This window comes from Sciurus vulgaris (genome assembly GCF_902686455.1).
Source record: "Sciurus vulgaris genome assembly, chromosome: 8".
NCBI classification, from domain to species: domain Eukaryota; kingdom Metazoa; phylum Chordata; class Mammalia; order Rodentia; family Sciuridae; genus Sciurus; species Sciurus vulgaris.
The window spans coordinates 126,154,117-126,181,807 of NC_136468.1; the positions used below are offsets into that span (position 1 = coordinate 126,154,117).

Genomic DNA, 27,691 nt, shown 5'->3' on the forward strand with positions numbered 1-27,691 from the left:
ACAATCAAAACAATCCAGCACCCATTCATGACAAAAACACTGAAGAAATTAGGAAGAGAAGGAATTTACCTCAATATCCTGAAGGCTAGTATGAAAAAACCAAATGCATCAGAGTGAATGGGGAAAAACTGAAAATACTTCTTTCAAAATCTAGAAACATACAATGATGTCTAGTCTCTCCACCTCTATTCAATATAGTGCTGGAAATTCTCGCCAGAGCAATTAGGCAAGCAAAGGAAATGAAAGAAATAAAAATAGGAAAGAATAGTCAAATTATCACTATTTGTAAATGATATGATCCTATACCTAGAATACTCGTAAAGCTCCACCAGAAGACTACTAAAGCTAATAAATTCAACAAAGTTGCACGTTGCAAAATCAAGTTAGAAATCAATAGTTACCCATATATCAATAATGAATCTGCTGACAAAGACACTAGAAAATCATTTTCATTCATAATAGCCTCATAAAAGCAATACCCAAGAATAAATCTAACCAGGAGATGAGTCATCCATAATGAAAACTATAGAACATTGAAGAAAGAAATTGAAGACCTCAGAAGATGGAGAGACCTACCATGAGCTGGAATAGGAAGAATATTGTCAAAATTGCCACACCTCCAAAAGAAATATACAGATTCAGTACAATCTCCTTCAAAATACCAATAACTTCCTTCACAGAATTAGAAAGAACAGTCCTAAAGTTCATTTGGAGGAATAAAAAACCCAGAATAGCCAAAGCAACACTGAACCCAAAAAGTAATGCTGGAGGGATCACAATACCTGACTTCAAATTATTTTACAGAGCAATAGTAACAAAAACTACATAGTACTGGCTTAAAAGCAGACATAGAACAATGGTGCAGAATACAAGACACAGAAACAAATCCACACAGCTATAGTCATCGGATCCTTGAAAAAATTGCCAAATACATGCACTGGAGAAAAGACAAGACTTTTTATCAAATAGTGCTGGTACAGCTGTTTTTCATATATAAAAGAATAAAACTACATTCTCGTTTCTCAACCTGCAAAAAAGTCAACTCAGAATGAATTAAAGACCTAGGAACTAAATAAAACTATGCAAATCCTAGAAGAAAATACAGGGTCAAAACATTTCACTATATAAGCCCATGAAATATTTTTTCAATGGGTCCCCTAAAGCTCAGGAAATAATGCCAAGAGTTAATATATGGGATGTCCTCAAATTAAAAATCTGTAAGCAAAGGAAGTATATGAGAGTGTGAAGAGAGAACTTCAAGAATGGAATAAAATCTTTGCTGGCTCTTCCTCTGAAAAAGGATTAATATCCAGAATATACAAGGACCAAATAAAAAAGCTGAACAGCAACAAAAAAACCTAAATGAATAACAGTTAACAAGTGAGCAAATGAACTAAGCAGACAGTTCTGAAAAGAAGAAATAGAAATGTTCAAAAACATATGAAATAATGTCCAACATTATTAGAAATCTGGGAAATGCAAATCTCAAATACACTGAGATTTTCTTTCACTCCAGTAAGAATGGCAATTATAAGAATACAAGCAATAATAAATGTTGATGAGGATGTGGGGGAAAAGGTACACTCATACATTGCTGGTGGGACTCCAAATTGATGCAACCACTCTGGAAAGCAGTATGGACATTCCTCAGAAAACTTGGAAAGGAATTACCCAGCTATCCCACTCTTCAGGCTACACCCAAATGACTTAAATGATCACAGTACAGAAATGCAGTCACATAAATGTTTATAGCAGCTCAATTCACAATAGCTAAACTATGGAACCAACTTAAGTGCCCATCAGCAGATGAATGGATAAAGAAATTGTGGTACATATACACAATGGAATATTACTCAGCCGTAAGGAGGAATGAAGTTATGGCTTGTGCAGGTAAATGCATGAGAATAGCATGCTAATTGAAGTAAGCCAATCCCAAAAAACAAAGGCCAAATGTTTTCTCTGATAAGCAGGTGCTGATCCATAGTGGGGGATGGGGTAGGAAAGAATGAAGGAACTTTGGATTGTGCAGTGGGGAGTGAGGTGAGGAGTGGGGCGGTGGGGATGGGAAGGACAATAGAATGAGAAAGACATTATTACCGTATGTACATGTATGATTACACTATTGGTGGGACTCATCACCATATACAGCCAGAGGAATGAGAAATTATGCTCCATTTATGTACAACATGTCAAAATGCATTCTACTGTTATGTATATCTAAATAGAACAAATTTTTAAAAATGAAAGAAAAAAAAAAAAAAAAAAAACAAGACAGCCAGGCATAGTGGCACATACCTATAATCCCAGTAGTTGGGGAGGATTGCAAGTTCAAAACCAGCCTCAGCAATCTCGGGAGATTCTGTTGCAAAATAAAATATAAAAGGGGCTGGGGATGTGGCTCAGTGCAGATGTGGCTCAGTTGTTTTTGCCAGTTATGTTGTATATTTCCACTCAAAATAACAAGGGAATTGAAGCTGTTTGTCATTTAGGGGGCACTGCTACAAAAAGAAAATTCACCTTTTGTAGGAGGACATGGTACACTTTTAGAAAAAAATTGTTTTCCCAATAGGCAATCATGTTTCATGTTTCATATCTGATATTTACTTGCAAGAGTCTCACTTTCTTTATAAAAACAAATCTCAATTTCAGGGAGGAAGGATAACACAGAGCATAAGTAGCAGAATCAGAATTTGAACTCAGAGATAATTTAATATTCTATGTTTTTCCTTTGGAACTTTAGTGTGTAATTAGAACCCATGTGTGCTGATGCCATGTGCCATTCAATTGTTTATTCAGGAATTTTTAGTATCGCCATATATGAGTACTTGAGCATAGGCATTGCAGTCAGTTTGTTACATTGTCCAATACATCCAGCAGGTTTTAAACCCATTCTAGGTGCACATCAAACTTTCATTTACTGTAAAATTATTTTATAATTGTGTATCTATGCATACACCAATAGCTGCAAAGTTCAAAGCCTTATGTGTCTGAAATATTAGTATCCAATCATCTTTCCAATTCTAAGACTATTCTATTTCCTCTGGAGTACCCAACTTCCAGACATGGGGCTGTGTGGAGGCCAGGAGGCAGGAGTTGAATGTACTAGAGAAGAGCATTTGACTTAAAGTCATTGAGCTCCTGTACAAGTATTTTCTTTGCTTCCAACTTAGTCAAGTCACTGAAGTGTCTGAGGGTCAGTTGCTCCAAATTCAGTATGCAGCAACTTCAGTACCAACACACTGCTCAGTGAGTCAGGAAAGGGTCCAGCATTCAATCCTCAGGTTTGTAGCCAACAATTGTTCACAAAGGTGCCAAAAACACATTGTTAAAAAGCACCAACTTCTCAATCAACTGTGCTGGGAAAATTGTATGTTCACCTGCCCAAGCCTGAAATGAGGTCCTTAGGAAGAAATCCAACTCAGAATGAAGACTTACACATAAGAAATCCAACCACAAAACTAGTAGAAGAAAACATAAGAGAAATACTACATGACATAGGTTTGGGCAATGAATTTGGGGGGTAGGGGGTGTAGCATTTAATTCAAAAGTAAAGGCAAGGCTAGAAACAAGAAACTAAAGGAATTTATTGAACTAAAAACTTGTGCATAAGGAAAAAAAACAACAATCTGATGAAAAGATACCTGTAGAAAGGGAGAGAATTTTTGAGAAAACACATGTGCTCAGGTTGGTGGCACATCTGCAAAGGCTCAATCTCAAGGATGATGGGGATGTAGGTGTTGTGGGCCCAGATGGGGTCCTTGGACACTGTGGGCCTCCTCTCTCTATCTCTGCTCTGGTTCACAACATGACCATCTGCACTCTGACTTGACAGCCCTCCTTGACAGCTCTCACCAGGAGCCAAACAAAAGCAGTCAATTAACCTTGGCCTTTGATCTTCCCAAGCGTAGGTGGCTGGATGAGCCTGTCTCCTTATAAGCAACTGCCTAGGTACTTCATTGCAGTTGGTCAATGCAGTTTATATCCAAAATACACAAAGAGCTCAGTGCTTGTTTCCATGCTTCTATATTACCAGGTGTGTTTCAGCATGGGTCCATAGCCCTGCCCAATGTTTCCGCATTTGAAAGGGCAAGTCTGCAGCTCAAAGTCCCCTTGCTCCTTGGGTTTGTTTTCCATCATGGGCAAAGTTGCCTCCAGCTCTCCCTGACAGTCCTGTCATCAGTTCTGCTGGAGAGGCGTAGTGTGAGTCAAAGGCCAGGGTTGTCCAGTGGCCCTTGTGAAGACAGGGTCTGACTCTCAGACCTGGAGGCATCTGCTGGGATGCAGTTCCTGCATGCAGGCCTGAAGACCATTCTGCTCTCAATCCTGCTTACCTCTGCTTACTGGCTAGGTGCAGGGGAGTGGCAAGAGGGGACATCTGTCCTGTGCTTTGTCCTGCACAGGAATCTGGAGAGTACTTTATTCAACAGAGCATGGCCAGGGCTTCAGCTCTTATGTCCTCTGCCTGAACATTCAGGGACTGTCTTCATTTCAGTCTGTCTTCTCTGTTTTCCTGTGCCTTCTATCTTTTCTTTTTTTTTTTTTAATTTTGATTTTCAACTTACATATCAAGACTATGCTTCTTTATGAGGTACAGAGTAATGTTTTAATACAGGTATGTGTATGTGATGAACAAATTATGATGGTCAGCATATTCTTTACTTCATACATGCATCGTTTCCTCATAAGGACATTCAGAATATCTTTTCAAGTAATCTTGAAATAGACATTGTGACTCTGCTTAGACTACTCTGGTCACTGTGCAGCAGAACACAGAACTCATTCTCCCTAATTTGTACTTACCTGGCAGTATATCCCAGTCACTCATGGTCCCCACGTCCCCCACCTCTGCTCTGCACTGCCCTTTGACCATCTTCTCACACCCCTCAGAGGGTACCTTCCTGTGGGGTCTGTGATTCTGTGCCTGCCTTTCCTCACTTAGTGCAACATGCCCACACTGCAGGGTGTCCCTTACTTCATTGTGGAGCAGTGTTGCACTGTGTACAGTTGCTTTATGTGTCTGTTTATTGATGGTCATTGAGACTGTTCCCACATCAAGGCCACTATAAGCTGTGCAGCCACAAACACAGGAGTGGGCTGCCCCTCCCGCACACTGTTTTCATCTCCTTTGGTTGAGTACTTGGTATCAGGATTGCTGGATAGTAGGGAGAGGGTCATGCTAAATTGCCTAGCCTGACCTGGAGCTGCCCTCCTCCTGCTTCAGCTCCTGAGTAGCAAGAATTACTGGTTAGAACCATCACATCACTTTTAAGAGTTTATCTCTTAAAAGTTAATTCATGCCAGGCATGGTGGTGCCCACCTGTGATTTCAGCAACATAGGAGGCTGAGGCAGGAGGATCAAAAGTTCAACCAGCTTTAGCAACTCACTGAGACACTAGCAACTTAGTGAGACCCTGTCTTAAAATAAAATATAACAAGGGCTGAGGATAAGCACCCTTGGGTTCAATCCCTGGTTAAAAAATCAAAGTATCACTTTCAATATGAAAACTGTACTTTCACAAAGGTTATGTGGAAGTTGAATCACTTGAGGTCACATGCAATTGACCATGTCAAAATAAATTTTAAAATATTCAACTTAAATAGAAAATTAAAGAAGGTGAAATACTAATACATCTTACCAGAGAGAATCCATGTTGATTTTAATGAAATACATGCTATCAAATACCAAGATAAATTTCATTCATTTCCAGCAAATAAAAAAGATAATTTTAAAGAATAAAATAACTTTTTAATAAATTTATTTCTAGTTAATCCATAAAATTGTATATTTTATACTGTTCAATATTTTAAAATATATACATCCCTGAAAAGGCTATGTATATAGCCTGAAGTGGCTAAATCAAGCTAATTAAGGTAAGAATTAAGCCACAAGCTTATTACATCTAGAGATGAATATGGGTACACAGTACAGCGCAGGTAACTGGAGTCACCAGGTTGTACAGTTGATCTCTTGAGATGCTTCCTCCTGTGCAACCAAAGCTGCCTCCTTTGACTAACACCTCTGGGGCCTCCAAGCCCAGCCCCTGGAGATCAATATTCTCTTCTGTGTTTTCATTGGCTCCATTTCTTTATTGTCCACATATAACTAAGAGTCTGTGGAAACTTTCTTTCAGGTTCTAGATTATTTCACTTGTAATGACATCTTCTAGGTTTCTTTGCACTGTGGGAATGAAAGAACTTCCTTTCTTAAAGAAAAGACTCAGTTTTCCCTTGTGTATTGACACCATTCATGGATGGGCACTGAGGTCAAGTGCATTGTGGACCCTATGGGGCTTTAGTGATTGCGGGACTTCAGGTCTGACACATGGCTTTAGTTTTAGTTGCTGTTTTGCAACTGGTGACAAGAGTGTAGAATCATGTAGCAGGGGTGCAGAATCATGAGAGAGTTTCAGTTTTAATTTTCTTGGCACTCCCATCTTGTTCCCTATTAGCTATACGAGCTCACATCCCCCTACAGTTGGGGCCTGGTATTCCCCATCCTCACCAGCACTTCCCCCCTGCCCTTTGAGGGACAACCTTCAACAAGACAAGGCTTACCTCCTATTTCCTGGAATGCTGTAGGTGGTGAGGCTTCTTCCTGGACCTGTTGGCCATGCCTTGGGTTTCCTTCAAGGTCCTTGTTTAGGTCCTGTGACCACTTTTACATTGGGTTGTGTACTTTCATGCCATTGACGTGAGTTGCTTATGCATTTGTTTTATATTACCCCCTTTGCAGATATGTAGTTTTCAAGTTGTCTCCTATCCATGGCTTTCTCTTCCCTCTGTTGATTTCTGTCCTGTACAGAATCCTTTTATGGGATGCAACGTCATTTTGGTTTTGGCCTCTGTGCCTTGGGGATCCTGTGCAAGAAATTGGTACCCAGGGGAGTGTTGGAGAGCAGTTACTGTAAGTATTCTTCTTCCATTTTAGAGAGTTAAATTTTATCTCTTTTTTTGCATATGACGTGTGATAAAGGTCAAATTCTGTTCTTCTGCATGTGGATATACTCACTTATTGAAGAGACTGATTTTTCCTTAGGGTGAATGTTGGAAGCTTTGTGAAAACTCAAGGGCCTGTAACTGTGTGGTTTACTTCAACTTTTGCTCTGTCCCTCTGGTCAGCCTGTGTTGACTTTAGCTTTGTAATATATCTTGAAATCTGGCTCTGTGATTTTACTAGATTTCTTCTTTTTTGCTCATGAGTGCTTTGGCTCGTTGGAGTCTTTTGTGGTTTTATAAGAATTTTAGTATCTTCTTTCCATTTTTGTGGAAAGTGACATTGAAATTATAATAGTGGCTGCACTAAATCTGTGGATTACTAAGGGTACTGTGGATGTTTTAAGGGTGTTTTCCAATGGATAGATTAGAGACCATCATGTTAAGTGAAATAAAGTCAAACTCAGAAGGTGAAAGGTCATGTTTCCTCTCTTGTGGAAGTTAGAGAGGAAAAGGGAAAAGAAAGGTGGGGCTGGATCTCCCAAAAATCAAAGGGAGAGCAATGGAGGAAATGGACCATTGGGGTGAGGAGGTAGGGAGAGGAGAAGTGCTGTGGCCAAACAGTATTGTTATATTGCGCGCTTGTATGAATATGTAACAACACATACCATCAGTCTGTACAACTACAGTGCACCAATAAAAACTGTGGGATTAAAAAGAATTGACAAGACCAAAAAGAGTACTTTCTAACCAATGAACACAGGACTTCTTTTAAGAGCGTTATGGCTATACGTATTAGTTGGGTTCATCCCGACAAGCTCCTACATACATGGAAATCAATTACAGTTCATGATCACACTTTTTCCTCCCCATCCTGCCTCCCTCATTCTCCTTGCCCTACTCTATTAGACTTCCTTTAGCTCATCTGTTAATTTGTTGGATTTATTTTTTATGTTATCCCATCCTTGTGTCCCCCTTTTCTTTATTTACTTAAACTTCCATACCTGAAACAAAACATTCCCCTTTTGTGTCTCTGATTCTGGCTTATTCACTTAACATGATGTTCTTCATTTTCATCCATTTACTGGCAGTGGCCCTAATTTCATTCTTTACAATGACTGAGTAGAATTCCATCAAGTATATATACTGCAATGTCTCAATTCAGTCATCTATTGATGAACATTTGGGTTCATTCCAAAATTTACTATTATAAAGTTTGTTGCTATAAATTTTGACATCTTTTCTTTTATGTGTGTGTTTTGTTCAGTTTCTTCCATCATCATTTGTGGTTTTCAATATGTACATATTTCACCTCCTTGGTAAATTTGGTCCTAATAATTTAATTTTATTTTTTATACTATTAAAAATAAATTGTTTTCTTCATGTATTTTTCAGACAGTTGGCTGTTTGAGAGTCTGGGAATGCACCCAGAACTACTTGGCTCACATTGCATAAACTTTTGTAAATGTGACATGTGCCAAGAGTTTCAAATATTGCTAAAAGTCTCCCCCAAGCTCTTGTTGATCCAGAAACCGTTTGACAGTTTAGTGACCCCTGCACTATGAACCTCCTAAACCACACAATGACCACATCCTGGTCCTTCTCTTCCATGGTGGTGTAGCTCATCCTCTTCTGGTGGTGCTGCTGTGACAATGGTGCAACCCAAGTTCCATGCAGTCTCAAACGTTGATTGTATCATAGAACTGTCCCCTAAGTAATAGGCAAGGCATGTCCCACACCCATCCCCTGCACCTTGCCCAGGCTGACCAGCCTTTAATTGATTAACTATCATAGCATCCAGATGACACATAGGAAGCCAAACAGCCTGGGGAACTCACAGCTATGGAAATGAGAGTTTGAGCATGCTTTGGGGGAATTGAAAGGAGGGTTCCCTGCCTCAGGATGTAAGGGGCCTCAGTCCTGAAGGCAGAATGTTTGGCCAGAATGACAGTTTCAGTTGCATTCCATGGGTGCTTTTCCCTGTGGTGCTTTTCAGTACTCTGAGTCTGTGTGCAGACAGTGGAATATTTGGTGTGGTTCTCCTACATTCACCCAGCTGTTTTCTTCCTAGGACTCATAACAACCTGCAGAATGAAGTCCCCACCCTGGAGCAAGTGACTCACTCCATGTCTGCAAGGAAGACTCTGCAGGTATGGAATCCAGGCCTGATGTTGTTTACCAGCATTACATGCTTCCCAAAGTAGTGGACATCTTAATTCTTTTTTTTTAAATTTATTTTTATTGTAAACAAATGGGATACATGTTGTTTCAGTTTGTACATGGAGTAACAGCATACATTTGCATATTCATATATTTACATAGACTAATGATGTTTGATTCATTCCGTTATTTTTTTCCTTCCCCCACACCCCTCCCACCTCTCTTTTCCCTCTATACAGTCCCTCCATCCTCCATTCTTGTCCCCCTCCCACCCCCCATTAAGTGTCATCATCCGCTTATCAATGAGATCATTCCTCTTTTGGATTTTTGAGATTGGCTTATCTCACTTAACATGATATTCTCCAATTTCATCCATTTGCCTGCAAATGCCATAATTTTATCATTCTTTATAACTGAGTAATATTCCATTGTATATATACACCACAGTTTCTTTATCCATTCATCAATTGAAGGGCTTCTAGGTTGGTTCCATAGTCTGGCTATTGTGAATTGAGCTGCTATGAACATTGATGTGGCTGTATCTTTGTAGTGTGCTGATTTTAAGTCCTTTGGGTATAGGCCGAGGAGTGGGATATCTGGGTCAAATGGTAGGTCCATTCCAAGTTTTCTAAGGAATCTCCACACTGCTTTCCAGAGTGGCTGCACTAATTTGCAGTCCCACCAGTAATGTATGAGTGAACCTTTTACCCCACATCCTCTCTAAAACCTATTGTTGCTTGTGTTCTTGATAATCACCATTCTAATTGGGGTGAGATGGAATCTTAATGTAGTTTTGATTTGCATTTCTCTTATTACGAAAGATGTTGAACATTTTTTCATATATCTGTTGATTGCTTGTACATCTTCTTCTGTGAAGTGTCTGTTCATTTCCTTAGCCCATTTGTTGATTGAAACAGAGATACATCTCATAGAAACAGAGATACATCTTCAGGATTTTAATTGGAATTGCATTGAATTTATATAGCACGTTTGGTAGTATGACCATTTTGACAAATTTAATTCTTCCTATCCAAGAATATGGGAGATCTTTCCAACTTCTAAGGTTTTCTTTCTTTCTTGAGTTTTCTTTAGTTCTCATTGTAGTGATCTTTCACCTCTTTTGACAGATTGATTCCCAAGTATTTTATTTTTTATAGTTATTGTGAATGGGGTTGTTTTCCTAAATTCTCTTTCAGAGGATTCATCACTTATGAATAAAAATGTATTAGATTTATGAGCATTTATTTTATATCCTGATATTTTACTGAATTCTATTAATTCTAGAAATTTTCTGGTACAATTTTTTGACTCATCTAAATATGGAATCAGGTCATCAGCAAATAGGGATAGTTTGAGTTCTTCTTTTGCTGTTCATATCCCTTTAATTTATTTGGTCTGTCTAATTGCTCTGGCTAGAAATTCAAGGATGATATTTAATAGAAGTGCTGAATGAGGGCATCCCTGCCTTGTTCCAGTTTTCAGGGGGAATGCTTTCAGTTTTTCTCCACTTAGAATGATGTTGGCCTTGTGTGTAGCATAGATAGCCTTTACAATGTTGAGGAATGTTCCTACTATCCCTATTTTTTCTAGTTTTTTGAGCATGAAGGGGTGCTGTATTTTATCACATGCTTTTTCTACTTCTATTGAAATAATCATCTGATTCTTAACTTTAAGTCTGTTAACATGCTGTATTACATTTATTGATTTCCAAATGTTGAACCAACCTTGCATCTCTGGGATGAAACCCACCTGATCATGATACACTACTTTTAAATTGTTTTTGTGTGCAATTTGCTAAAATTTTGTTAAGAATTTTTGTATCTATGTTCATTAGGAATATTGAACTGAAATTTTCTTGATATATCTTTGTCTGATTTTGGTATCAGGGTGATATTCACTTCATAGAATGAGTTTGGAAGGGTTCCCTCCTCTTCTATTTCATAGAATACTTTGAGGAGTATTGGAATGAGCTCTTCTTTGAAGGTCTTGTAGAACTCAGCTGAGAATCCAGCTGGTCTCAAACTTTTTTGTTGGTAGACTTTTGATGACTTCTTCTATTTCATTGCTTGAAATTGATCTATTTAAATTGTGTATGTCCTCCTGATTCAGTTTGGGTGGATCATATGTCTCTAGAAACCTGTTGATGTCTTCAGGATTTTCTATTTTGTTGGAGTATAGATTTTCCCAATAGCATCTAATTGTGTTTTGTATTTCAATAGTGTCTGTCATGATATTTCCTTTTTGATCCCAAAATTATAGTAATTTGAATTTTCTCTCTCTTTGTCTTTGTTATTGTGGCTATGGGTTTATCAATTTTGTTTATTTTTTCAAAGAGCCAACTTTTTATTTTGTCAGTCTTTTTGATTGTTTCTTTTGTTTTAATTTTATTGATTTTATCCCTGATTTTAACTATTTCCTGTCTGATACTACTTTTGGTCTTGATCTGTTCTTCTTTTTCTAGGGCTTCGAGCTGTAGTGTTAGGTTGTTTATTTGTTGACTTTTTCTTCTTTTATTGAATGCACTCCATGCAATGAATTTTCCTCTTGGTACTGCTTTCATAGTGTCCCAGAGATTTGATAGCTTGTATCTTTCTCCTCTTTTACCTCTAAGAAATTTCTTATTTCCCCTCTGATATCCTCTGTTATCCATGCCTCATTCAATAGTATATTAGTTAATCTTCAGATGTTGAAATAGTTTCTGTTTTTTATTTTGTCATTTATTTCTAATTTCAATCCATTATGATCTGACTACAAGGTAGTATCTCTAACTTTTTGTATTTTCTAAGAGTAACTTTGTTGCATAACATATGGTTTACTTTATAGAAGGATTCATGTGCTGCTGAGAAGAAAGTGTATTCACTCACTGATGGGTGGAATATTCTATATATGTCTGTTAAGTCTAAATTATCTATTTTGTTATTGAGATCTATGGTTCCTCTCTTCAATTTTTTTTTTTTGGCAGATTGTCCAGTGGTGAGAGAGGTGTATTAAAGTCACCTAGTGTTACTGTGTTGTGGTCTACTTGGTTCCTGGATTTGAGAAGGTTTGTTTGACATACATGGATGAACCATTGATTGGGGCAAAATATTTATAGTTTTTATGCCTTGCTGATTTATGCTTCCCTTAAGCAGTATGAAATGTCCTTCTTTATCACTTTTAACAAATTTTGGCTTGAAGTCTTCTTTATCTGATACGAGGATGGATACCCAAGCATTTTTACTGAGTTCACATGCATGCTATGTTTTTTCCCATCCTTTTACCTTTTGTCTGTGGGTATCTTTTTCTGTGAGATGAGTTTCTTGAAGGCAACATATTGTTTGAGTCTTTCTTTTTAATCCAGTCTGCTAGTCTAAGTCTTTTGATTGATGAGCTCAGGTCATTAACATTCAGGGTTATTATTGAAATATGATTTATTTTCCCAGTCATTTTGGCTTATTTTTGATTTTTAACTTGACTTGGTTTCTTCTTTATTTGGCTATTCCTTTAGGGTAGTTATTCCCTATGCTGACTTACAGGGTTGTTTTTCATTTCTTCTTCATGGAATATTTTTCTGAGAATGTTCTGTAGTGCTGGCTTTCTATTTGTAAATTCTTTTAACTTTTCATTATAGAAGGATTTTATTTTGTCATTAAATTTGAAGGTAAGTTTTGCTGGGTATAAGATTCTTGGATGGCATCCATTTTCTTTCAGGGCTTGAAAAGTGCTGTTCCAGGCCCTTCTAGCTTTTAGGGTCTGGTTTGAGAAATCTTCTGATATTCGTATTGGTATACTCCTGAATGTAATTTGATTTTTTTCTTTTGCAGCCTTTAAAATTCTATCTTTATTTTGTATGTTAGGTATTTTCATTATAATGTGCCTTGGTGTGGATCTGTTGTAATTCTGCATATTCGGTATCCTGTAACCCTATTGTATTTGATTTTCCATTTCATTCTTCTGATTTGAGAAATATTCTGATATTATTTCATCGAATAGATTGTTCATTCCTTTGGTTTGTTTCTCTGTGTCTTCCTCAATCCCAATAATTCTTAAATTTGGTCTTTTCATAATATCCCATAATTCTTGGAGTTTCTATTCATGATTTCTTACCATCTTCTCTGTTTGGTCAACTTTGTTTTCAAGATTGAATATTTTGTCTTCATTGTCTAATGTTCTGTCTTCCAGGTGTTCTAGCCTGTTGGTTATGCTTTCTAAGGAGTTTTTAATTCGTTTTTTTATTTTATTCATTTCATGGACCTCTGTTTCTTTTATTTTTCAGAACCTCTATCTCTTTGTTGAAATGATCTTTTGTTTACTGCATTTGCTCTTTTAACTGTTTGTTGGTGTGATCATTCAATGCCTGCATTTGCTCTTATCTCACTGTTTGTTTCTCTGATCTTTTTAATTATGTATATTCTGAACTCCCTTTCAGACATATTTTGTGCAATGCTGTCATTGGATTTTATTGATGTAGCGTTTAGGTTTGTTTGGAATACTTTCTTCCCTTGTTTTCTCATAGTGTTCATGTATCTTCCCCTCCAGGAGTGCAAATCTGAGGTATTGCAGTTTCCCCCCTATAGACAGACGTACAGTGTTCCTGTATTTTTCCAATAAATACCTCACCTTGGAGTGAGAGATCAATATAAGTAGCACACCATAAAAACAATATGTGTCCTTCACTCAAATAGTTCCTTTTAAAGGTATTAACCATATTGTCTTAGAGATTATGAGTTTGATTATTATCTACAGTTTAGCCAGTAGGTTTGAAATAAGGACCATGATTTCTAAAGGTGGACAAAGAGGGTGAGGAGGGGTGTAGGATATAATGTTAATGAGATAAGAAGTGTGTCTATAGAGGTACTATGTCATAGGAGTAGTGAAAGTGGAATTGAAAAAAATGGTTGTCAGCATGTGAAAAGGGAGAAAGAGTCTCCAAGGAGACAGATAAGAGGAAAATAGGATGAGAAAAAAATTAATAAAAGTAGGAATAATCATAGGTATAATAGGAATAATTGTAATATTACTAATAATAAAAAAATCTACTATAAAACTATACTGTACTGTTCTAACCTCCTAGTCATCAGAAGCCTGATGTCTTGGAGGAACTTGATAATGCAGTGACCCAAAAAGGATGCTCCCCCTCTAGGGATGGTGGCCTCCAGGTGAGGTATAATCCCTGCTAGTGGGCAGAGGTACCTCCACTTGTTGACAGATGTTCAACTGCAGTTTGTACTCTAAACTGCAGGCTAAGGCTGGGCTGGGCTGGGCCTGGGTCTCTGGGCCTGCCTCTCCCAAGCAGAAGTCTCCACTTAAATATTTAAATATTTAAATACTTTATATTAATATTTATTATTTTCACTTATACTTTTGTAATATAACATTCACTTTACACTCTATGTATGGTATAATCATATGTGCATTTTTATAGTTATGTATATCATTGTAAAATTTACATAATCTAATAATCTAATAATATATTCATATTCACACATATACATATTCCACCATATTACTTTATTCAAATGTGTTAGTGTTGGCTTTGATCCTTAATAATTCACTCTTCTTTCTTTCTTCTTTTTCTTTTCTTATATATTACCTCTCAGAAGGGATGCACAGAGAATTTAACAGACAGGTATTTTGAAATACAAATGTAACTTCCTCAGCACAAAATTCTATGATTTGTTATCCACATTAATTTAATATATGAAATAAAGCTAATCACTTGGGGAAAACACCTGGGTGAAACAATAAATATGAGAAATAAATATCTACATGTTTTCTTTGGCTTCCATTGCTTTAGTAACTTTACCTAAATAAATCCACTTTTAATTAAGTTTTCCTTTTTGGGTACTAGGTTTTTTTCTTTGAAACTGCTATTACAAAGTTTCACTTTTTTGTGTGATTAAAACATGTCTTGGGATATTAATAAATTTTTATTTTTCTGTTCCTTTTTTTGTTTTTGTAGCATATAAATTTTAATTATACAAAAACTCAATGATGTTATAAAGAGTATATATTTTTATTATATAAAACAGCATTACATTTAGAGAATTAAGGTTTCTTTTTCCCCATAATTTTTTATTTTGTTTCTTGAAAACTTGTAACTTATTTTAATTAGTTATATGTGATAGTAGAATGCATTTTGACACATTGGACCCAAATGGAACACAACTACTCCAACCCGTGGCTGTACATGGTGCAGACTCACACACATAGTGTTATCATACATGTATACAGCGTAATAATGTCTGTCTTATTCCACTGTCCTTTGGTTCCCCACATCCCTCCTCTCCCCTCAGACTCCTCTGCAAAATCCAAGGTTCCTCCATTGTTCCCTATACCCCCATTATGGATCAGCATCCGTATATCAGTGAAAACATTCAGTTTTTGGTTGTTTGGGATCAGTTTATTTAGCTTAGCATGATATTCTCCAGCTCCATCCACTTACATGAACATGCCACAATTTCTGTCTTCTTTAAGACTGAGTAATATTCCATTGTTTATTTACCACATTTTCTTTATCACCTGTTGAAGGGCATCTCGGTTGGTTTCTTCGTTTAGCTATTGTGAATTAAGCTGCTATAAACATTGATGTGACTGTCACTCTAGTATGCTGATTTTAAGTCCTTTGGATATAAACCAAGGAGTGGGATAACTGGGTCAAATGGTGGTTCCATTCCAAGTTTTCTGAGAAATCTCCATGTTGCTTTCCAGAGTGGTTTCACTATGAAGTGGATGAGTATACCTTTTATTCCACATGCTCACCAACACCTATCATTGCTTGCATTCTTCATAATTGCCATTCTGGCTTAAGTGAGATAAAATTTGTGTAGTTTTGATTTGCATTTCTCTAACTGCTAAAAATGATGAACACTTTTTCATATGTTTGTTAATCAATTGTATTTCTTCTTCTGTGAAGTGTCTATTCAGTTCCTTAGCCCATTTATTGATTGGGTTATTTGTTTTTTTGTTTTTGTGTGTATTGTTTTCTCAGTTCTTTATATATACAGGAGATTTATGCTTTATATGAAGTGAATGTGGTAATTATTTTCCCATAAATAGGGCTATTTCCTAAGAGACAAAGGTGCAAAAAACATACATTGGAGAAAAGATAGCCTCTTCAACAAATGGTACTGGGAAAACTGGAAATCCATATGTAGCAAAATGAAATTAAACCTCTATTTCTCACCTTGAAGAAAAATCAGCTCAAAGTGGATCAAAGACTTAGGCACTAGAAAAGAGACCTGCACCTAATAGAAGAAAACATAGGCCCAAATCTTCACCATGTCAGCTTAGGATCTGACTTATTTAACAAGATCCCTAAAGTGCAAAAAGTAAAGTCAAGAGTCAATAAATTGGATGGATTCAAAGTCTTATTTTCCTTTTTCTTATTGCATGTTCTTAGTATCTTTGAGTATGAATTTATTACATGCCTGGTTTTGCTTTTTTTCTTTTGTTTTAATGCAAACTATTTCCTGCTAATATTTGCTTATTCATGAAGTTGCCCTAAGAGTAGTAATACAAATCTTATTGGAATGCATGGGGATCAGCAGAATACTTTAATAAGTGGATAAAAGTAAGGTGATATTTTCCCTCCTGATGGAATAACATCACTCTTCAACATTTATAGCTACTTTTTCTTGAATTGATCATTTCCTATACAAAGAAAACTTCCAATATCTTAACTTTTGCATTGAAACCTAGTAACGATCCTTCATTGAACTGAGAATGGCTTGTTCTCTCACTCTTTGACTTATACATTTTATTGCCTGTGTCAACGAGAATGAGCAATAATTCTTTTGACGTTTCAGGCCAGGAGAGTGTATGCTGGCCAAGAGGTGTCTGTGGCCAGGCAAGGGAAGTTTCAAGTGAAAGGTTGTTTGCTGCCTGGTGTGTTTTCCTGCTCTCCTCTGGCAGCATCATAGTGGAGTCCAGCAGTGTGAGTATGCATATTCAGCTTCCCCAGGAGCAGTCCAAGGGACAGAAAGTCAGAGGCTCCTGTGGCTGTGACAGTAGTGCCTCCCCCAGTCACAGCTGGCCCCAGCCTGGCCCTGGCCCTGGCAGCACAAACAGTGGGCTGGCCCATCTACAGGGGTGCATATAAGCTGCAGAAAGTTATGAGCAGTATAGCTACTATTGTGGTTCAGGTTGCCCTGTGCTAGCCTAGGCAACAATATGTAGCAATAAAGTTATCAAACTGACAAAATAACAGACCAGTGTGGATGAACTATTAAAAGAAATTCAAGCCATGACTCAGTGCAACCATCCCAGTGTAGTGACCTATTACACCTCTTTTGTGGTAAAAGATGAACTTTGGCTGGTCATGAAATTGTGAAGTGAAGACTCAATTTGGACATCATCAGATTCATTGTCAACCAAAGGGAGCACAATAACAGGGTTCTGGAAAATTGAATAATTCTTAAAGAGGTTGTGGAAGGCTTAGACTTATCTACACAGAAATGTTCAGATTCACAGGGATTTTAAATTGGTAATATTCCTCTGGGTGAGGATGGTTTGGTAGAAATAGCAGATTTGGAGATAAGGGCCTTCTTAGCAACAGAGGGAGATGTTGCAATGAATGAAGTTAAAAAATATTTCTTGGCATGCCTTGTTGGATGCACCCTGATGCCATGAAACTGGTAAGAGACTATGACTTCAAAGCTGACATGTGGAGTTTTGGAATTACACCATTGCATTAGAATCAAGAGCAGCACCTTATCACAAATAACCTTCCATGGAAGTGTTATTGTTGACTTTGCAAAATTCTACAAGCACTTTAGAAACCCAAGTAGAAGATAAATGATGAAAAATTACAGCTAGTTCTTAGAAAATTACGTTCACTCTGTCTTCAAAAAGATCCTTGCAAAAGGCCCACAGCAGCAGAACTTTCAAAATGCAAACACTTCCAGAAATCCAACAACATAGAGTACCTGATTGAGAGTCTGCTTACCAGATGCCAGACAGCCCAAAGAGCCAAGAAGGTAAGAGGAGTTCCATTGTCAAGTGGACACCTCCATAAAACTAAAAGTGGAAACTGGGAATGGATGACAAAAAGGTGGATGAGAAAAGTGAAGAGGGGGAAACAGCCACCTCTCAGGAAAAGTCATGAAGGCTAAAAAGAAAATCCAGAGGTCTTGGTGAATATCAGCAGCATCCCCCGGCAAACAGAGTCACCCTCTGTGCACAACTCTCAGGGCCAGCCCAATGTGAGTGAAGACTACAGAGAAACTTCTCGTGTTGTGCGCCTTGTTATAAGTTTGAGAAACTCCAGAAAGAACTTAATGATATGTGATTTGAGTTTTCTCTATGAAGAGATGGATAATGGTATATCTCAGGATCTCTTCTCTGCTGCCTGGTTTGATAGTCCCGATGTAGTTATAGAGGCTGCTAACTTACAGCAGATGATGTCAAAGCTTTGAAAACATTGACATTTAAGTTGGCTTCTGGCTGTGAAGGGTCAGGGATTCCTGGTGAACAGAAGCTTAATAGATTTGCTGAACTCAGAGTGAGCTGATGTATGTCCCTGGCTGTCACCATGATCTGTCATGCCCTCCTCCATACCCACTCCCTGTCCACTTCCACTCCCTCACTTCCAATTCCCAGAAAAATCAGAAGATTATGAAGAGGCTAGCTTCAATAAAATGGGATAAAATTAATTTTTAAAACTTGCAACACTCTGAGTTCTGCTTTATTCTCTAGCAAAACACTGTATGAGACCAAGCAAATGCTTCAGCTGCCTGAGTATTGTTTATTTTTCCAGAAGCTATTTAATATTCTCAGCAGTCAATTCTGATAACCTTTGAATGAAAAGAATCTGAAATACACTCAGGTGTTCCTATTTACTGATAACAAAGAAATTTTCTATCAGAAACCTCTTTCTCTTTTCATTGTTGTAATTTCTGTTATAATAATTTAATTGTATATCTGACAATACTGCCTCTTTCATGCTGTATTTCAAAATCAATACACTTATAAATTTAAGATTTATTATCCAAATTTGAATTCTAGTTATAAAACTGACTGTAAATATTATTTTTCATGTTTCTATGCGTTACACACTTTACCCATGAGACAAAAGTATTTGATTATATGCTTCTTGCAGTTAGTCTCTTCTTATTTAAATGAAATGAATGAAATATTCAGGTCTATCTGTGGAGTACTTGTAAATTCCATTTTTTGAATTAAGAACTTTGATGCTTATTCTTTTGATTTTTTTGCCCAAAAGCCAATCCACAATCTGATTGTTTCTTGGGAGAGGGAGGTGCCTTGCAAACTTTCACATGAAGAATGTGTCTGAGGCTGATTTCCTCTGGAATAGTCTCAGATCTAAAATTTTCTCTACATAAGGTGGCATGTGTAAGGTACGCTTCATTGCAATATTTAGGATGTTATAAAACATGGTGTCATTCTGTTAGGTTGCTAACTATATCCATCTCTGATTTGACTATCCTTAAGAGATAGTATTTGTTATTCTAAAGGTAATAAACTTGAAAATACCATAACCTGAATTTTACTTGAAAGTCTGCAGAATACCTAAGTGTAGTAAAAATAATAGGGGTCGTAAAATGACTGAAAGGTAAAATGCTGCCAAGTTTCAAGAATAAATACTTTTAACCCACATAACCTTCTACTTAACATTTCTAATAATATGAGTCAAAAGAAACATAGGTTAAATTCTAAAATCTCCTTAGTTTTTATAAATCAAATCTATGATAAATTATAGAAATATACAGTATATTTTTATGGTACCCAAGAATAATTTTTTATTATTTCATTACAAATAAGAATATTTGCATTCTAATTCCTGACTAGCTTAACTACCATTATGTCACATATAATTGCAACAGAAACAAATTGTATACATTCAAATAACCCCTTTTTAGGAGGTTTATATAAATTCAAGTAGGTTTAGATTTCTAAATTCATACTGTAATTCACTGTGCACTTTGTATACTAAATAAGTTTAGACTGTTTTAGGAATCACTTTTTGTTGTTTTTGTAAGGTGGAGAAGACAAAATTTGAAGTTTCTACTTATTTAACACTGATTCACTGCAATATAGTCAACCATAACAAAAGTTTAAGTACTTAGAAAATAGAATATTTCAGAGAAAATAATTTAAGTGTACTTCATAGGTATTAAACTTTTATTGAATAAAAGAAAAAAGCAATACTATATTTCAAGTTCCACATACACAAATAGTGTTGCATTAAAGGAGGTCATTTGTAGGAGTAGAATTATTTTATAAAAATAATATTAAGTAAATATTGTGCAAATTAGTAAAATGAATTTTATGTGCATATTTTTGGTGATTAAATTTTTTATAACTACAATAAAGATAAACCAATAGACCTGATTATATAGAAACACATTAAAATTATTTCTAGCAAATACCTAAGGAGCATACCCCATTAGCATTGTGAAAATTATCAATTTAATCAATTATTTTTTTGTCTTCTTGAACAATTTGAAAGAATTTTGTGTATTCTACTTTTTCCCAGAGAAATAAAATATGAAACAAAAACTTGTAAAATAAATTTATTTAAAATACAGGTATTTAAATAGCAAGTAAATACCCAAATAGCAAATAAAATGATTATTTTCCAAACTTAAATTAAAACTCTTATATTTCACATAATAACATGATGATCTACATCCTAGCAGGAATACAATTTAAAATAATTTCTAACTCAGCTACATGGTTTACTTTACTGCATTAACTTCAAAAATCTTTATTGCATTTATTTTTCAATGAGTTTTGGCATGAGACCAAATCTTTGTTATTTTTCTTATAGTCAAATGTGTTTCACTTATGACAAATATTGATAGATAACCAAAGAATAAAATAGTATTTTGTGAGCTTGGTGAGAAAAGTAGAGAAAGATTTTAAATTTTGTGTTAAAAAAGTAATGGCAAATGATTTCATTGTAGAATAACAGCTAAGGAAGAGGAATAACTTAAGAACAAATTAAATATTATGGTTAACTGATACTATGAGGTACATCTAAATCTGAGTCAAAAGATAAAATATGTAACTACTGTTGACAGAAATAACATATTTGAAAAGGGGGAGAATAATCCAATTTTAGTATATCAAATTTAATTTTTTAAAAAAAATCTGGGGAGCTTAACTGCTGAGTCACATCCCCAACCTTTTTTATTTTTTTTAAAATTTTGAGACAGGGTCAAGTTGCTTGAGGCCTCACCAAGTTGCTGAGGCTGGCCTCCAAGTTGCTAGCTCCCTGCTTCTGTCCACCAAGTCTCTGGGTTTACATAACTAAAACAAATATTTCCAAGGCAAAAGTCAAGAAAAGCAAAAAGTCTGATTTAATATAGATGATCAGAAAGAATAGCAGACAAAATTATTTTTGTGAGCAAGTTCTGTTTGAACATTGTAGATAAAATAACCAGTAGCTGTAAAATATTTTTGAGCAACACTGGGGAATGAAACATTTTATTTGATAAAATAATCATAAATCTTATTGATACAGTTACCCCTATCTTATCGAGAGAGGTTTATAACATACTTGGGTTTTTTGTGCTCTCACCACTGCACCCAGTCCCATTTTGACTGGCATTTAGTTGTGTTCATTTCAGAAGACATTTTCTAGATAATTAACTTAAATTGTATATATTTTATATATTTGAGCACTTTTATGTTGACACAAATGCTTGTTATTAATACTTACAATGCCATCCTAAACAATGGAAAAAATTGCCATTACAAAAAGTAAAATTGAGCATTTCAGAGGGGAGGATAAGAATAGCTGTGCTGGGGGATGTGGCACTGGGTAATAATTCTTAGGAGCTCACAAGTGGAAGGTGCAATAGAAAACTTTACAACTAGGGCAGCAGGAAAATATTCCAGAATTGGATGGCTGCTGGCCTAATAGTTTCTTGACCTCTGTGTCTGGTGTTTTGTTAGTGAAATTTCTGTTGCTGCCAGGAAAGGTGGCTCTCTTTGAAAGGATGGGCTGGCAGCTTTGATCACCATCTATAGTAACTGGAAGACCGAGTTCTATTATCCTCTGGTTTGCTTAGTGACAGCTGAGCTGCCTCCTCTTCCTAAAAATTTACAGTGACCAATAATGGCTCAATTTATCCCTGTGTGAATGGTGCTGGAGTTGGGTCATCCTCCAGTTTTAAGGGCTATTCTTCCTCCATCACAGGGAATTTGGTAATATGCTGCTCAAATTGCAAACAAGTAAACTGGAAGCAGTTTTGAAACTTGAGGTAGTGTTAGAGCTGCAGGAGAAAACAGCCCCAGCATGACTCCTTTTCCCAATTCACACAAGAACCCTGCCTCTGAGAATAGCCCAACCACTCTCCCCACAACAGGAAATCTTTCCAGACTGGCATCCACCACCTGCAGGATGTCAGGTCTGACTTGGGACCAAATGCACAGATGCCAGTGGCACCAGCACAGTTTCTTCTGCACACACCTTCAGTAATCTACCCCAGGCCCCATCCTCAGAGGGCTCAGACTCACTTGGATCTGTGTTCTCCAGGTGTGTAAGGAGTCTATGGACTTGGAAGGTCACTTCCGATTCAGGCATGGTGAGCAACAGGGAGGTCCTGAGAAGCTTCAGGTGTCCAACTCCTGAAGACTCAAAAAATATGAATAGAGGTATAGCCACATTTCAATAATGGAGCAGAAGATACTATGGAGCTTGGAGTGAGATACGGAGCCATGAAGGGCTGGGCATCTACTTTAGCTGGAACCTCCCAAAGCTCCCTGCATGGTGGACTTTCCAAAGAGTGGCCAAGAAGTCACTTGCAGCAGAGCAAATGGGGTAAATTTGTGAGGCACATGTGTGTGTTGAGGGGTTGTCACACTTGTTGTCCAGACTCTATACAGAAAAGTGTGGGCAATCCTGGCTGGGATTGGCAGTGCTGGGGAAGGACCCTCACAGGGCATTGTTCTGAGGTCCCGGTCACTACTCTGTTCCTTGGGTACCCAGAATTCCATATTATCTTGCTATGTCCCTTCTGTAGGGTAAGCCCCACACCTCAGTCCTCTGCTGGGAATCACATAGGGTGGAACCTGGGGTTTTCCCAGCCATTCTCAACAAAGCTCCCCAAGTGACTGCTCTCAAGACAGGGGCCCTCCCTCTTGGCCCAGAGATCACTCATTTCTTTCCTTGAAGTTACTCCTCAATATCTGAATGAAGGTATGTATATCTAGGGAAGGTCAGGAGGCTGTCGCCTCTAACATCCTGTGCCCCTCATCTGCCTAGACGCCTGGTGGGGTTGACTAACTTCCTGATAATCACAGCTCAGGAGACCTGGGAGGCTTGTTTGCCCTGCTTCCTAAATGATAGTTCAAATGCCTATCAATGTTAGGTGCTGCACATACATTTAAGGCATGAATGTACCCAACCACCAACTGCCTAGGACTAGGACCCCCTCAGTTCACCCCAGGGTTCCCTTTTCTTGCTACACGCAGGTCAGCAACCCTCCCAGATGCAATTCACAGATTCCTTTTCAAGTGTGGAGTTGTTTTTCCTGAGGCCTCAGACCAGTGAGGCCTGAGGCAGAGAACTTTCTTACAAGCAGGCGACAGGCACACAGTGGAAGACCAGAGCCCTTGCCAATCTGATCCACAGAACCAAAGCAGGTAAACATTCCTAGGGCTCAACCTACTTGGTTTTCTTTATACCCTGACAGGGTTCTCCTCTGAAAACTCTACTTTCTAGAGTTGACTAAGATTCACAGTGATTCCTCGCATTCCCAACACCAAGCCAGGAGATGGCCATGTGCCAGTGTCTGTCGGAGATACACACCTTTTACACAGCAATTAGAACTCCTTATGGGGATGGACCACATTTTGGTAGGAATATAAAAATTCATGCACATAGGAGGTGTTCCCCTTCTACAGGGAAGGTATGAGGCCAATCTTGAGCTCCTGCTGGATGAGTGCTCTGAACATTTCCACTAGATAGGACACCTGCACTGATGAATCTTAGTCATCTTCTTCCTAGGTTGGAGGACCAGCGAGGGATATTTCAGAATGTAAACAGTAGATGGAACATTTCATTAAGGAAACAGTAGCCATCTGCAAAATGACTCCCTCATGTTCACAACCAATTTCTTTTAATTCCACTTTCACTAATCCTATCACATAGTACCTCTATAGACTTAGTTCCAATCTCATTAACATTACATTCTCTCCATCCTCTTTGTTCACCATTAGAAATTGTCCTTATTGCAAACCTGTGTATCTTGTAGATAATAATCAAACTCATCATCTCTGTTTATTAATACTGTTAATACCTTAATAGGGACTATTTGGGTTAAGGATGCACATTGTTTGTATGGTGTGCTGCTAATATTGGTTCCCATTTTAAAGTAGAAACATGGAGGGACACTATAAGTCTACAGGAGATAAAATGCAATACCTCAGATCTGCACAGCTAGAGGGGATGACACACTAACAACATGAAAAAACAAGGGAAGAAAGTGTTCCAAACAATCCTAGATTCTATATCAAAAGAATCTATGACAGCATGGTAGAGGAAAAGTCAGAAAGGGGGTTCAGAATGTACATAATTAAAATGATCCAAAAAGCAACATATGAGATAAGGGAGCAAATACAAGCATTGAATGATCGCACCAATGAACAGTTAAAAGAGCAAATGCAGGAAGCAAAAGATCATTTCGACAAAGAGATATTTGAAAAAGAAACAGAAACTTTGAAATGAAGGAAACAATAAATCAAATAAAAAGTTCAATAAAAAGCATCACCAACAGATTAGATCACTTGGAAAATAGAACCTCAGACAATGAAGACAAAATATTTAATATTGAAAACAAAGTTGACCAAACAGTAAAGATGGTAAGAAATCATAAACAGAAACTTCAAGAATTATGGGATACCACAAAAATATGAAATTTAAGAATTGTTGTTATTGAGGAAAGCACAGAGATACAAACAAAAGGTATGAATAATTTATTCAATGAAATAGTATAAGAAATTTTACCAAACCTGAAGAATAAAATGGAAAATCAAATACAATAGACTTACAGGACATCAAACATACAAAATTACAACAGATCCACACAAAAGAACAATGTCCTTAAAATACCTACCATACAAAATAAAGATAGAATTCTAAAGGATGTGAGAGAAAAGCATCAGATTATATATAGGGGGATAGCAATACGGATATCAGCGTATTTCTCATCCCATACACTAAAAGTTAGAAGGGACTGCAACAACATATTTTAAGTTCTGAAAGAAAATGGATGCCAACCAAGAATCTTATAACTAGCAAAACTTACCTTCAGATTTGATGATGAAGTAAAATCCTTCCATGATAAACAAAAGCTAAAATAATTTACAAATAGGAAGGCTACACTACAGAGCATTCTCAGGAAAATATTCCATGAGGGGGAATTGAAAAACAACAATGTAGGAAAGAAGAATTAAATATAAGACCTGACAACCCCACTGCCAGCACTGACTTCATCCTCCTGGGGCTCTTCTCCTCTTCCGACACCAATCTGGTCTTCTTCTCCTTCCTATTTGGCATTTTCTTCATGACTGTAACAGAAAACACTCTCATGATCCTACTCATCCACAGGGACTTGTGGCTCCTCAACCCCATGTACTTCCTGCTCAGTCACCGCTTCTTCATGGACATCTTGCACATTTCCAACATCGTTCCCAAAGTGATTGCTGACTCTGTCAGGCAAATGAGCTATTTCCTTCTCAGTCTGTGGGATCCAGGTATGTCTGTCCCTTATGCTGCTTGGTGATGAGTGCCACCTCCTGTGACAGCCATGTATCCATCTGCCACCCCCTGTGCTACCTAATGCTCATGAGTGAGAAGGTCAGTGTGCTCATGGTTGTAGGGTGCTGGCTGGTTGAGATCCTCAACAGCATGGTCCATATAGGGCCGGTACTGCACTTTCTTTTCTGTAGCTCTAGGGTCATTGATCACTTTTTCTGTGAAGTTCCTGCCATGTTGAAGTTGTCCTGTGCATACATCTCATGCTATGAATAAAGGGTTGATATGAGTGCCATTATATTTCTGCTCATACCTCTCTCCATGATCTGTGCATCTTATGTGCAAATTCTTCTTGTCCTCCAGATGAAGTCATCAGAGGCATGAAAGAAGTCCTTTTTCACCTGTTCCTTCCACATGATTGTGGTCATAATGTAATATGAACCATTTTATTTTCATGTATATGAGGCCTAAGTTATACCACACTCCAGGCCAGGAAAAGTTTCTGGCTATATTCTATACCAACCCTGTCACCTATAGCTTTGGGAACAAAGATGTCTTAATGGCCATGAGAAACCTGCTCAGAAGTAGCTTCCTATATAAAAAAATAAACAGGAAATATGTCTGAGGTTTGTATTCTTTCAATCATGATGCACTAAATACTGTGGCTTCATGAGTTCTCAGGTTAAACTGAAATTTTTATTATATTGAAGACTTAGTTGAAATAACAAACATGCTGAATGAGTAAACCCAGGCAAAAGTTGTGTCTGCATTACACTTAATGATTTTTTCCAAAAGTTCTAGAGAGACTACATTCATCCTAGCAATCACATGGTCTGAGCTTCTTCTAGTGCTCCTTATAATGAGTACCCCTCGTCCTCCCAGTGTAACTCCCTATACAAACGGCACAACTTTCTCCTGTGCAGCTAGGCATTTAGACTCACTGATTGAGATGTACCCTGTTGAAAACTAACAACAGGAAATCCTTTCTGAGGGTATTCAAGGTTGTTACAGAAGTTGAAGAATAAGATCCAAAGAGAATGACACTCACAGATGCTTGGACTGCTTGGTAACTCTTACCCTCCTTGCAGGCCGGTTCCAAGTAGTCACTGGATTCTGCAGTGGAGCCCACCACCAGGTTGTTTACTGCCTCCTGGTGACACCCAAAGGAGTGGGCCACCTGTGCACCCCTGCAGGATAAGTCCTATCCATGGAGGAATGAAATCAACCCATACATGGAAAAACCGACATCTTGATGAGTAGGAAACATATGGTCAGTGTGGATTGGGGACTTGTTAGGGACAGTCCTCACAACATAGCCCATTGGAAACTGAGTCTTGATCTGTGCCTCTTAATTGGGATTAAATTGCACATTCTTTCTAGGTACAGGAATGATGAAAACTCTTCCTTATATTCTTGCTATTAGGAAACAGGATGAACCCACTTTTAAGTATAACTGCAGCACACTAATAAAAATAAATTTCCTCAACTCACATCCAATTCCTCTGGCTGGGGTTTTGGAGCAGACTCCAGACCTGCCCCCTTTCAACACTCTGCAGACCCTAGCTTGTGACCTCCATCTCTCACCTGGGCACAGTTTGGACAATCACTGCTATGCTTATGTCGTCTTCCCTCTTTGAGTCTCAGTCACACACTAGGGGTCCTTGTCAAGGATCAGTCACATGACAGCTCTCCAAATTGAAGTTTCCAGTAACTCTTAATAAATCCAAGTCCTCTATACCACCGCAGTGACTGCAGGGTATATATCTGAGTGTGCCCACTCTGCACAGGTTTTCTGCTGAATTATCTCCTTGCTTTCCCCAGGTCTCAAGCCACTAATTAATTCCATCCCATACAGTACCCTTCTGGGCATCTTGCTTTCTCCTCAAGTTCAGA

The 27,691-nt window shown here is 37.6% G+C and overlaps 2 pseudogenes across 2 annotated transcripts; both read left to right on the forward strand.

Moving 5' to 3' along the window:
* Positions 1–16,852: 16,852 nt before the first annotated feature.
* On the forward strand, positions 16,853–18,488 carry LOC306668908 (STE20/SPS1-related proline-alanine-rich protein kinase-like; annotated as a pseudogene). Its single transcript has 3 exons — positions 16,853–17,008; positions 17,282–17,708; positions 17,810–18,488. The product of its transcript is annotated as an STE20/SPS1-related proline-alanine-rich protein kinase-like (transcript).
* A 1,146-nt stretch (positions 18,489–19,634) lies between these two features.
* Positions 19,635–26,423, forward strand: LOC306668909 (olfactory receptor 2AJ1-like; annotated as a pseudogene). Its single transcript has 2 exons — positions 19,635–19,645; positions 25,484–26,423. The product of its transcript is annotated as an olfactory receptor 2AJ1-like (transcript).
* Positions 26,424–27,691: the final 1,268 nt, after the last annotated feature.